Raw genomic sequence first — 14,001 nt, 5'->3', positions numbered from 1 at the left:
AGGCCATATCCGTAATGAATATATTGGTGTTGCCAGCATACATTATTCTTTTGGGTGAATCAGGTATCGCCGGTAGATCGTTTATAGGTAAATTAAATAGCATTGGTCCGAGTATCGATCCCTGCGGAACACCATTTATTATTCGAAGTTTAGCTGAGGGTATACCATTTACTAGCACATACCGATACCGATTTACTGAGAAGTCGCGAAACAATTCAAGGGGAACACCACGAATACGGATACTCTCAAGTTTTCTTAGAAGGATTTGGTGGTTTACCGAATCAAACGCTTTTCGTAGATCAAGTAACAGACCATTGGTGTACAGTCTACATTCATTGTTTTTAATGATTTCATTTTTAATGTCGAGCAATGCCATTCCAGCAATGCCCTATACAGTGCTACCGATGCTACCCATGAATCGAAACAATGTGTAAGTTAATACGTGTTTTCTCATATAGATCATGCGCGTGCATGTAAGAAATTTTCCGAAAGCCTCATTTGGAATCCTCTACAAACGCGTGAGTATCCCGCGTCATCGCACGTTTATTTGCTTTAGAAGTGGCGCTGGCTTCCCGGCTGCTGGATCTTAGCCCAGCGGTGGCCATTCTGTGTTTATCAGTAGGTTACACACCTACTGCGTCATGCATACTCTAATACTTCATTGTACAACGCGGAAGGACGGTGGAGGGGTGCGAAGGGGTCAGCCGGAAGAGCTTTCATTTCATGTCTAATTAAGTCACAGTGTGAACGTAGCCCAAGCCCATCCAATGTCGCGAACACCGTAGATAGCATAAGCCAGCTCCGCATAGTCTGGACCGTTCTGTGATTCGGTAGCGCCTCTGTTATTTGATTCATTGCGAAAAATGCTCCGAGATGCCCCTTATATTGCTCACACAATAGTAACTAGTTTACAAATTCATGTAACCATTATGCCAATGATATCTCTAGTTCACAAGCATGCACTTGAATATCGTTCAACTATTTATGCAAAACCATTTACCGCAAAAACAGTGTTTCACTAACCTTCACTTATTTGCAATACAAGTTCGAGGGAAGTCATGTCTCCAGCAGTGGTCAGACAATTCACAAGGAGATTTTTTTATGGGCACTGTATGGCTCTGTCTGTGCCTTTAACGAATTCAGCAAAATTTTCGGCCGTTTCTTTGGCCAATAGCTTAGAAGATAAGGAATATTTCGTAATCATCTTTTTGAAATCCAGGTTCATGCCACCATCGAATGAGTGGTTTGCAACAGAATAAAATTTGTCTGCGCCTTCTACAAAAATTCTACACGTATTGGTGGCAACTCCAGAGTCACGGCGACCTCAGCCACTTACCGGGATGGCATTCCTACGCTTCGTTTTCATCATTACGTTTTAGAGCACCGATAAGGAACAAAAATGCTGCATTCAGTGGTGTATGTAGAAGAATGCGCATGGTATCGCTCTTTAAATCGAACTTCAGGCACTGCCGAAGGAGCACACCTTGCACCGTTGTTCAAATTTATGTACACATCAGATCTGGAATTCTTCTCGACAGCTGTTGCCAACGTTTCTGCACTTTTACCAATAGCGTCACAATGTAAGCGATCCACTTTATGATTACAATTATCAAGAAATGCCCAGCTAATGACCTATTAATTGGAATGAAACGAGAATAAACTGTGATAGATCAATAACAAGATAAAAAAAACGTACAACTACGCACATTCATTATGCGTATATGCTAGGCCTCCCTTGTTGATGAAGGCATTGTAAAGCGCTTATTTTGTTGACCGGTTTTATAAGAGTTCACTTCATCAGTAGCCTGCAGAAAAACGTTATTTCAAGGTGCAATACTCCCTTAGAGTACCTCCTGATGTTGGTGGGATAACTTTACAAAGTATCTAAGAAAACGTGCAGAAAGTAAACTGTTTTTTTTTTCAATGTTTTTATTCCAAACAGGAACGCTGGGCAATGAACGTCGGGCGAAATTTAGATGGTTGAGTATTCAGCCCTAGTGCGTGTCCTGGTAGTTGAGCGAGGATTGGCAAGACATGTTAATTTTTTTGTGCTTAGAATTTTGCTGTACCACACTTAGTTTCTTTCATATTGCTGCGTTAAGAGAAACGGGAACAGCGAAGAAAATTAAGTACTCACGTTTTGGGCGTTGCGCTGCTTGGAGGTAATTTGGTAGATGGTTCGAAGAAAAAGTACAAAAATGGTTAAGGTATCGACAGCGGAGTTTATTTTGCAACAATACTATAAAATAAAATATTTTTACCGGGAGTATGAAAGTGCACATCAAAAGCACCTTTTATAGAGCGTAACACTCATAGCACTTCTTGCGTATTTGGTTAATAATTTAGTGCTACAGATGCTATCCATAAATCGAAAGCTTGTGTAAGGTAATACGTGTTTCCTCGTACAGATCATATTCGTAGGGGTAAGAAATTGAACGGAAGCCTTCTTTGGAAACCTCTACAAACGGGTAGCTCGTTTCATCGCATGTTTGTTTGCTTTAGGAGTGGCGCTGGCTTCCCGGCGCCTGTATGTTTGCCCAGCAGTGGCATCATTGCATCGCCGAAATTCCGAATTTATCATTAGGTTATCCTCATACTTTGTCATGCATACTCCAATACTGCATTTTAAAACGCGGGAAGTGAGAAACGGAACGTCATGCAGCCCGCACTGGCTGATTGGACAGAAGGGGTGAGCCGGGAGATCTTTAATTTGATGTCTGTTTAACTCATGGTGTCAACGTAGCCCAAGCACATCCAATTCCACAAACAGTGTAAATAGCGTAACCAAGCTCCACAAAGTCTTGATTGTTCTGAAATTCGGTAGCTCCTCTGTAAGTTAATCTGTGGAAAAAGATGTTTCCACAGGCCCCATATATTGCTCTTGCAACAGTAGCTTGTTGACAAATTCAAAATACCCGCCGCGGTGGCTGAGTGGCTAAGGCGTTGTGCTGGTGAGCACGAGGCCCCGGGTTCGATTCCCGGCCGCGGCGGCCGCTTTTCTGATGGAGGCGAAAAGCAAAAACGCCCGTGTGCGCGAGATTTCGGCGTATGTTAAACGTCCCCAGGTGGTCAAAATTCATCCGGAGCCCTTCACTACGGCGAGCCTCATCGCCTGCGTTGCGTCGGCGCATTAAACCCTACAATCAATCAATCAACAAATTCATGTAAACGTTTTGCCAGTCGTATCTCTCAAGTTTACAAGTGTCCACTTGAATATCGTTCAGCTGTTTATGCAAAACCATTTTCCCAGAAAATAATGTTTCACTAACCTTCACTTCTCTGCTATACGTATTTGAGGGTAGTCATGTCTTAAGGCCCAGATCATGAACAATTCGCAATATCATTTCAGCTATGCACTAAATGGCTCCGTCTGTTGCTTTAATGAATTCATCAAAGTTTTCGGCCATTTTCTGTGTCTGACTATAAAAATAATTTAGGAATGTCAGGAATATTTCGTAATCATCTTTTTGAAATCGAGGTTCATTCCACCTCCGAATGAGTGGTTTCCATCCGAAAAAATTTGTCTGCGCTTTCTACAAAAGTGCTACACGTATTGGTGACTACTCCAGAGTCACTGCGACCTGAGCCACTAACCGGGATCGTATTCCGATACTTCCTTTTCGCTATTACTTTTTAGAGCTCCGAATACGAACAAAAATGCTTCATTCAGTGGAATATGTAGAGTGATGCTTATGTTATCGCTCTCTCAATCGAACTTCAGGCGCTGCCGAAGGAGCACGCCTAGCAGCGCGGTTCGAATTTACTCACACAGCATCTCTCGCATTCTTTTCGCATGTTGTTAGAAATGTTTCTGCACTTTTAACCATAGCGTCACAATGTAAGCGATCCACTTTACGGCCTACAGGATTACAACTTTCACGACATACCCACCAAATGACCTATAAACTGCAGTGAAACGATAGATAAACAACAAAATAAGAAACGTACAAATACGCAAATTGAATATGCGAATATACTAGCCCTGCCTTGTGGAAAAAGGCATTGTAATGCTCTTTTTATGGTCACAAGTCTCATGAGAGTTCGTTACTTCAGCATCCTGCAGGAAAGCATTATTTCAAGGTGGAATACTCCCTTAGGGTATCACTTGACGTTGGTGGCATAACGTTACTCAGTATCTCCAAAAAAAGGCGCAGAAAATAAACTGTTGTGTTTAAATACTTTTATTCCACACAAGAACGCTGGGAAATGACTCGTTTGCACCGATCCGTTATTGATGCCTGTTTGATACGTTCTTTACCGAGCGTGAACCTTTGAGACTGTGGATTTCTTTAGGTTCATATTAGACAAGGCTGATATTAGCACACAGGAGGTGAAGCCGAACAATGTTTTACGTTTTGTTTGCCTTTGCATTGAATGTTTAGACCTGCGATCAATTTAGGACCTATATCAGGAGAGCGATTCACGAAAATTAAGTTACTAATAATATTTCCCGAAGTTGTATGTTTTGCGTACGATGACCATTGTTACATCATTAGAAGTTACATAAATACAAGTAACAAACTGTGTATTCCAAATGGTGGCCAAGTGTTAAGCAACCACCGTGTTTTCATTTCAATTCTCACTTATATAAGGTGTGAAATTGCCAAATACCTGTGTTTACGAAACATAGGCCGAATCATTGTGTATTTACAATACCGCCTAGTTACACTGTGAGCAGCATGTTTGTTTCCTTACAGAAGTTCAGGACATTTTGTGGCGATATTTAGGTTAGATGTTATTTGGGAACATCAGGCTGTTTTGGCTTAATAACTTTCTTCCCGGGTCAAAATTACGTATGGAACAATACTTGGGAACCCAAACAAACTAAATAGCCATTTAGATTCTTCTGTACACAACCCTAATGTCTGTCATGGTAGTTGAGCTAGATATTACAAGTCATCCTAATTTTTCCCCGTTTAGAAAATTGGCTTATCACACTCAGTTCCTTTCAGACTGGTAGCATTAAGAGAAACGGGAACAAAAAAAAAACTGAAATACGCATGTTCCAGTTGTTTTGGTGGTTGAAGGTGTTTTGGTAGATGGTTCGAAGAAAAAAGTACAAAAAAGGGTAAGAATCTACAACTATGTTTATTTTGAAACAGCACACTAGGAAACCAATTGTTTTTACTGAGACCATGAAATTGCACACCAAAAGAATCTTTTATAGAGCGTCACACTTATAGCACCACTTGCGGACGACGGTTACTTTACCAGTGCCACAGATGCTACATATAAATGAAAACAATGTGTAAGCTAATAAATATTTCCTCGAATAGGTCATGGCTGTGGATGTAGGAAATTTATTAGAAACCTCATTTGGGAATCTCTACAAACCCGTAAGCATCTCGTTCACCAAACGTTTGTTTCCTTTAGGAGTGGCTCTGGCACCCCGTTCCTGGATCTTCGCCTAGCAGTGGCGTCACTGCAACGCCACAATTCTGCGTTTGTCATTATGTGACCCACCTTCTTTGTAGTGCATACTCTAATATTGCATTTTACAACGCGGGATGCCGGAGACGAGATGTCATACGGTGCATACTGGTTGAGTGCACAGGAGGGGTCAGCCGGGAGTGCTTTCATTTGTGTTTCCTTAAGTCACAGTGTCAATGTAGCCCAAGCCCTTCCAATGGCACAAATATCAAGGATAGCGTTAGCCAGCTCCGCAAAGTCTGGATCGTTGTGTGATTCGGTAGCGCCTCTGTCAGTGAATCCATGGCGAAACATACCCCGAAATGCCCCTTATATTGCTCATGCAACCGTATCTTGTTGAGAAGTTCATGTAACCATTATGCCAGTCATACCTATTCAGTTCACAAGTGTGCACTTGAATATCGTTCAACTATCTATGAAAAAGTGTTTTCCCAAAAAATAGTGTTTCACTAACCTTCATTTCACTGATATATCAATTCGAGGGAGGTCATGTCTTAAAGGAGCACTGACACCAATTTTCGGCGTTGATATTATTGCACAGTTCGCTTCCTTCATTCAACAGAATACCCTGGGTGAAATATGAGCGGCCTTCGACGCGAGGAACATAGTTTAATTGGATCTCGATTATCGCGCCGACGGAGCAGCGTGCGGAGCGGCACTCAATAAATGGACATCAGTGTGACATCATCTAGGGAGAGCCAAACAAAGTGACATGGCAGCGCTCGTCAAAAACTCGTGACGTCACTTCATGCGCGCGGCCCCACGAGCGGCGAGCGGGCGCATCATCCTCTCAAGCGGGCGCCGGTGACGTCCGCACAAAGCGGTGAGGTCAGGCAGGGAGTCTGTCATATGCGCCGCTCGGGATTAAAGCGCGGTAATTTGAAACAAGCGATTTTAAGGCCGTTCAATGTAATTAACTATCGCGCTCTGAAGTATTTGAAGTGCTGTTTCAGGTTCGCCAGGTCATTACGCATCGATAAAAGCAATAGAAGTGTAATATAAAATTTTCGTGTCAGTGCTCCTTTAATGCAGTAGTTATAGACAACTCACAAGGTGATTTTGCTGTGTACCTAACGGCACCGTTTGTTGCTTTCAATATTTCAGCAACATTTTCTGTCATTTTCTGTGTCTGACTATCAAAATAATTTAGGAGGGTCAAGATTATTCGCTAATTATCTTTTGGAAATCCACGTTAATACCACCTATGAGTGAATGGTTGACAACCAAAAGCGACTTTTCTGAAGCTTCACAACCAAGAGCGACTTTTCTGGAGCTTCAACAACGACGTTCCACGAATTGGGGTTTAATCCCAAATCAATTCGACCTGAGGAACCCACCGTGATGGTATTCCGATACTTTCTTCTGATTATTATTTTTAGAGCTCCTGATATGAATAAAAAATATGCTGCATCTATTGTGCTGTAGCGCCCTCTGGTTGGCGCTCTTAGCCGGCGCCTTGGCGCCGGAAGGCGCCGGCTAGAAAAAACGAGAATAAAGAGACGAGCGGCGCGTGCTTGGTGCGCCAGCACGGCACGGGCAGTTCGATTCCGAAAGCCTGCCACGCTGGTACTTTCTCTCTTGCGCTGCGCTGCGACCCCGCGGTTCCCGACAGTGCATGTAGAGGAATGCGGATGTGATCAGTTTATTAATCTTACGTCAGGCTAGGCTGGAGGAGCCCGCCTCGCACTGTGGTTTGAATTTACTAACAAAGCATCTCGCATTCTTCGAGCATGCTGTTGCAAATGTTCACCGTGGCATCACAATGTAATCGATCCGCCTTTGGGCCTATATGATTACAATTTTCACGACCTGCCTGTAAATGACCTAATAAACTGGAATGAATCCTGCATAACCTGCGAAAAATCAACAATAAAATAGAATTACGTACAACTACCCAGATTCAAAATGCGCATATGCCAGCCCTGCCATCTTGAAGGCTCTGTAATGCTCTTTTTGTAGTCGCCAGTGTTGTCACAGTTTATTTCGACAGTAGACTGCTTAAAAGCATAATTTTCAGGTGGAATACTTCCGTAGAGCATCACCTGAAGTTGGTGGCATAGCTTTATTAAGTATCTCTTCGAAAACGCCCACAAAATAAACTGTCGTTTTGCACTGTTCTCATTACACACATGAACGCTGGGCATTGACTCGTTTGTACCGATACGTTCATGATGCCCATTTCGTGCGTTCTTTGCCTAGCGCCAAAATTTGGCACTGTGGTTTACCATAGCTTCATAATAAAGAGGATCTGAAAGGCGTTTTGAGCACACTAAATGAACTAGCGCAATCGTTAGATTTGGTCGTCAACGTCATCTGTGCCACGTACAACTCTTTTACGTGCAGCGGAAAGCTCGCACTTTTGCGGCAAAGTTTGTCGCCCTTTTCTCACCCTTTCCTGCGTGTTTTTGGACGCCGCCATCTTCATATGTCTACGTCATCGATTCATAGATGTTGCTCATGAGGTAGACATCCTGGTAATTGGCGGCTTTTTCGCGCACTTCGAGCGAAGAGATGTGTCGTCTGCTCAGCGTTCGCTCGCCAGCTGATCTACCAGCGGAGTGCCGGAGTGCTGGGACATTGTACGACAAACGAAACACGTGTAAACAAACGCTCAATCATTTGTATTGAATGAAGGCCATAACACGATATCGATATTATTTTACGTGAGTACGTACTATAAAGAAAGCGTCGAAGCCCCGTGGCACTTCTTTCGTGCAATCGCAGAGAACGAACGCCTTGAGCCGAATGCCCCCGTTTCACGCATACATTTTATTCAACTTCAAAACAATCCAGAGATGCGTTTCCAATGACCACAACGTCACAACATGCGTTGCAAGTCTGAACCGCGATTGACAGACGATCGGTTGCTTCCTCCTTCCCCTCGTAACTTCTGCACTCACCTCGCGCCCGGTTTGCGGGGACGAACACCAAGTCACTTAATTCTGGCGCGCAAGCCGAGAAGGCTTTCAGCCGAGAACACTGCACATACCCCATGCCAGGTTGGGTCGTACGTCGCACGAGAAAGATAGTCCAGTCCATGGGAAGCACTATCCACCCGAAGAAGTACAACGTTGCATTTGATCGCGAAACGAACGCGTCCACAACACAGGAGCCGAAGCACACACACACACAGCTTCGGTCGCTGCCTTGGCTTAGCTGCAAGTTTCGTTCGGACAGTCAGCGATTTTACGACGATACAGAGCTGCGTGAGCGCGATGCGCTAACCACTTGACGTATTTAACAACACAGGGGCAAAGAACTTGGTTCGTCGAAAGCAAAAAAATCTTTCCTCCATCTCGCTCTACTTGCCGCTATGTTGCGGCCTCACGTACGCACGCTATTTTGCTGCTAATAGAGAGTTTTAGTACAGCGATTGTCGCCTTTGCATACGCTAAACGCTCAATTTTTGCGTCCCGCTACGTAAACGTTTGTACAGCGTCATATCAGTTTTGCGTAACGACACGCTAATGCATACGGCGCACTCTGTCAAATGTTTTGCGAAATGCCTCGCCGGCTAATCTGCTAGCGGAGTGCCGGAGTGCTTGGACATTTTACATCCAAACAAATGCGAACAATCGCTTTCTCGTCAGTGGTGAATCCAACACATGGTTGCAGCATGTCAGAACAGGGGTGCTCACTGCTTGAGTGCGGTGCTGGTTTACTCCGCGCCTTCCCGTTCATCGCCCCTGATAAAGCGATCCGATTCGGGGCATTTTGTGCACGGGTTCTGTGCCGGTTTAAAATGTCTTTTACACGTACCGCCGGTAGGAATTGCCACCGCCACAAAATAAGACCCGGCACAAGCGGGGCCACATCTGAGATGGCTTTTTGATAAACGGTGCGCAGTGCATCAAAGGCAACGAGCGCACGATTCCCCCGTGAGGCTGTGAGTTCGCAGCCGATAAAAAGTCACGTGCCGACAATAACAACTGAAGCAACGTACACCACAAAAGGTGTACGTTGTACGTCCACTCATGTGACTAGGTCTTTTGTTCGCTTTTCCAGCCTTGAGCGGAGTGCGGGATCCATGTCCATGGTGTCAACAAAGATGAAAAGGTCGAAAGAGCTGGCTCGTAGCAGATGGCAGCCTCAGGAGCCAAATAGTGCAATACGTCACCGCTGACGAGCGCAGCATATTGGGAGGGAAGGCTGGCGCGCCGACAAGAGCGAACAAAAAGTAGAAAGGAGGAGGATATACGGCGCGACGATAATGCGCGGTTTTTGATTTACGATTTATCAACTAATACTCATCGCTTTAGCAATATTTTTGCAGGTGGAGACTGCTAGTACATCGCTTTATTTGGTTACATGTGTATCCATGCATCGGCGGAAGGGTTTCAGGACCCCTTTAAGCAAGGGTGATATTAGCACACTTAAGGTGAAGCCGAACCATGTTTTAACTTGCTTGGCATTGAAGTTTTAGACCTGCGATTGTTGTAGTACATATATCAGGAGGGAGATTCATGAAACAGTCGTGGATAAATTAATTTGCTCATAATACTTCCCCAAAAGTTGGAACTGTGCTTTACATACGATGACCATTTTTACAAGATTAAAAATTACGTCACTACAAGTAACAAACTTTGCAATCTAAACGTTTGCCAAATAACCACCGTCTTTTCCCTTAAATTCTCACGTATTAGGTCTGAATATGCCATATACCAGCGTTTATAAAACATAGGGCAGAATCATTCTGTAATCACAATACCACCTTGTTACGGAGTGAGCCGCCTGTTTGTATGCTTCGAGAAGTTCAGAGCATTTTTCGTCAAATTTAGGTTACATGTTATTCGTGACCGTAATGCTCTTTTGTAATAATAACTTTAATAAAGTAATTACTTTGTCTTAACTCATTAACCCACCTACTTGGCCGTACATACTCTAATATTGCAGTTTAAAACGCGGGATGCCAGAGACGGGGTGTGATGCGGTGTACACTGGTTGAATGGACAGGAGGGTTAACCACGAGAGCTTTCGTTTGATGTCAATGAAGTCACAGTGTCAACTTAGCCCAAGCCTTTCCAATGGCAACAACATCATGGATATCATCAGCCAGCTCCGCAAAGTCTGGATCGTTCTGTCATACGGTAGCACCTCTGTCAGTGGATCCATGGCGAAAAATGCTCCGACATTCCCCTAGCATTTCTCCCGCAACAGTATTTTGTTGAGAAATTTATGTAACAGTTGTGCCAGTGGTACCTTTTCAGTTCACAAGTGTGCACTGGAATATTACTCAACTATTTATGCAAAACCGTTATCCCCAAAAATAGTGTTTCACTAACCTTCACTTATCTGTTACACAAATACGAGGGAAGTCACATCTTAAGGCAATGGTCGTAGACAGTTCACAACATGATTTTAATTACGAAGTGAACGGCTCCGCTTCTTCCTTTCACGATTTCAGGCCATTTTTCGTCATTTCCTGTGTCTGACTATCAAAATAATTTAGGAAGGTCAGGAATATTTCCTAATTATCTCTTTGAAATCCAAGTTCACACCACCTATGAATGAATGGTTTGCAACGGAATGAAATTGTTGTGGGCCTTCTACAAAAATGTTACACATATTATTGTCTACTCGGAGTCACTACGACCTTCGCCAATTACCGGCACGGTATTCTTATGCTTCCTCTTGATCCTCACTTTTTAGAGCTCCGAATATGTTTAAAAATATGCTGCATTCAGGGGGGTACGTAGAGGAATGCGTGTGTTATCGCTCTCAATCGAACCTCTGGTTCTTCTTAACGAGCACGCCTTTCACCGTGGTTTCCATTTACGAATACGGAATCCCTGGCATTGGTCTCGCATGCTGTTGCAAATGTTTCGCAGTGCTAACCACACCGTCTCGTTGTAAAGGATCTGCTTTCCGGCCTTTATTATTACAATTCATGACATGCCCGCCAAATGACCCAAAAACTGCAATGCATTGAATGTTGACTCTGCGATCATGTAGGACCTATATTAGGGGAGAGATTCATGAAAGAGCATTGGCCTATAATAAATTTGTAAGAATAGTCCCCTAAATTTGCCACCGCGTTTTAGGTACGATAACCAGTTTTTCATCAATAATACGTGCATCACCAAAGGTAACGAACTGTGGATTCCAAATGGATTGGAGGCGTTAAACGACCGCCGTCTACTCAGCCGGATTTTAAATTATTGGGAGTAAAAATGACAAGTGCCGGTGTATCTGAAACATATGACAGAATCACCGTGTATTCACAAGACCACTTTAAATATTGAATGTCTCCTTTTTTGCTTCAAGAGTTCAAGAAATTTCGTTGTCATGTGTAGGTGAGAGGTTAGTCTCGAATGTATAGCTATTTTGCCTTAATAGCTTTTTCACGTTTTATGAATACATAATAAACAATAGTTGGCTACCCAACAAAAAAAGCGTAATTTAGATTCTTCTCAATGTACCGCTAGTGTCAGTTATGATAGTAGAGCGAGAAACTCAAGTCATCTAATATTTCACAATTTTAAACTTTGCGTGATCACATTTAGTTTCTTTCAGATTGGTACTGTTAAGAGAAAAAGGAACAAAAAAGAAATGTAAATACTCACGGTTGTTTTGTTGGTTCGCCTGAAGGTTGTTTCGTAGGTGCTTCGAAAAAAAAGAGCCGAATGGTCAAGGCATCTACAGCCGTACTTATTTTGCAACAAAATAGAATGAAATCAGTCATTTTTACCTTGCGTATGAAAGTGCATGTGAAAACTATCCTTTATTGAGCGTCACCCCTATACCACCTCTTTCCTATGGTGCTTACTTAAAAAGTGCTAAAGCTGCCAACCATGAAATAACAGAATGTATAAGCTAAAACGCGTTTCCTCGAATAAATCATGGCCGTGCATGTAAGAAATTGAACGGAAGACGTATGGGGAAACCTCCACAAACACGTGATTATCTCTTTCATCGAACGTTTGCTTGCTTTAGGAGTGCCACTACCTTGCTGTCGCCTCTGTGGTTTCCAACGAGTGGCATCATTTCGTAACTGCAGTTCTCAGTTTATAATAATTTTGCCCCCTACATTGCCATGCATTCTCTAATACTCCATTTTACAATACGGAAGAGTGAAGTAAGCAAGCCATGCGTCTCACAATGGCCGAGTGGACCACTTTGGTCACACGACCAGGCTTTCATTTGACATCAGGTTAAGTCATTGCGTGAATTCAGCCCCCGCCCATTAAGTCAGCAATCACAGTGGAAAGAGCAAACCAGCTTCGCGAAGTCTGGATCGTTCAGTCATTCGATAGAGCATGTGTCAGTTATCGATGGCGAAAAATGCTCTGAGGTGCCTCATATGTGATCACGTAACAGTAAGTCGATTAATTCATGCAACCATTGTGCCAGTGATATCTTGCGAATTCGCAAGCGTACTTTTTAATATCGTACAATAAGGTTAACAGTATCACTTTCCCAGAATTCGTATTTTAATAACCTTCACTCTTCTGTCAATGCAAAGTCGAGGGAAGTCATGCCTTAAGCCAGTAGTTCTAGACAATTCAGAAGACGATTGTAACTATCCACTGAATGGCACCGTTTATTGCTTTCTTGAATTGAGAAAATGTTTGGTAATTTCCTGCATGTGATAGTTAAAGGCGATTTATGAAGGTTAGAATTATTTTGTAATTCTCTTTTTTTGAAATGCACGTTCATACCCGTCGAGAATGAATGGTTTGCAACTGAACAAAATTTTTCTTCAGCTACTACAACCATGTTACATGTATTCGTGTCTACTCTGGAGTCAGTGGGAGAGCAGCCACCCACCGGGATGCTATTCCAGTACTTTCTCCTCATCATTACTTTTTAGAGCTCCGACTACGAATAAAAATATGCTGCATTCATTGGTGCATGTGGAGGAATGCGTATGTTATCGCTCTCTCCGGAGTCAGTGGGGGACCAGCCACCCACAGGGATGGTATTCCCGTACGTTCTCCTGATGATTGCTTTTTAGAGCTCCGAATATGATTCAAAAGTATATGGAATTCATTGGTGCTTGTGGAGGAATGTGTATGTTATTGCTCTCTCAATAGAACTTCCGGCTCTGCCAGAGGAGCAAGCCTTTCACCGTGGTTTGAATTTACGAACATCTGACCTCTCGCATTCTATTCGCACGCTGTTTCTAAGGGTTTCCCAATTAACCACGGCGTCTCTTAATTAAGCGAACTCGTTTCCAGTTTAAATAATTACAATTTTTATGACATGCCCCCAAAATGATCAAATATACTTGAATGAAACGACCATAGACTGGGATAATACAACAATAAAATAAAATCATGTACAAATACGTAAAGTCAATATGCGTATCTGCTAGCCGAGACCTACAGAAGAAGGAATTGTAATGCTCTTGTTGCGTGGTCGCCAGTTCAATAAGAGTTCGTTTATGGAGTAACCTTCAGAGAAGCAGAAATGCGAGGTGGAAAACTACCTTAGGGTACCTCGTGAAGCTGGTGGCATGACGTTTTTAAGTATCCCTATAAAAACGTGCCGAAAATAAACTGTTGTGGTTCATTGTTTTCATTGCACACAGGCATGCTGAGGAATGAATCGCTTGTACCGATAAGTAATTCG

This window comes from Haemaphysalis longicornis, unplaced genomic scaffold (assembly GCF_048455015.1).
Source record: "Haemaphysalis longicornis isolate Haplotype H1 unplaced genomic scaffold, Haemaphysalis longicornis Haplotype H1 scaffold_8, whole genome shotgun sequence".
NCBI lineage: Eukaryota > Metazoa > Arthropoda > Arachnida > Ixodida > Ixodidae > Haemaphysalis > Haemaphysalis longicornis.
The sequence above is the reverse complement of the archived record's forward strand: the minus strand, read 5'-3'. Positions refer to the sequence as shown.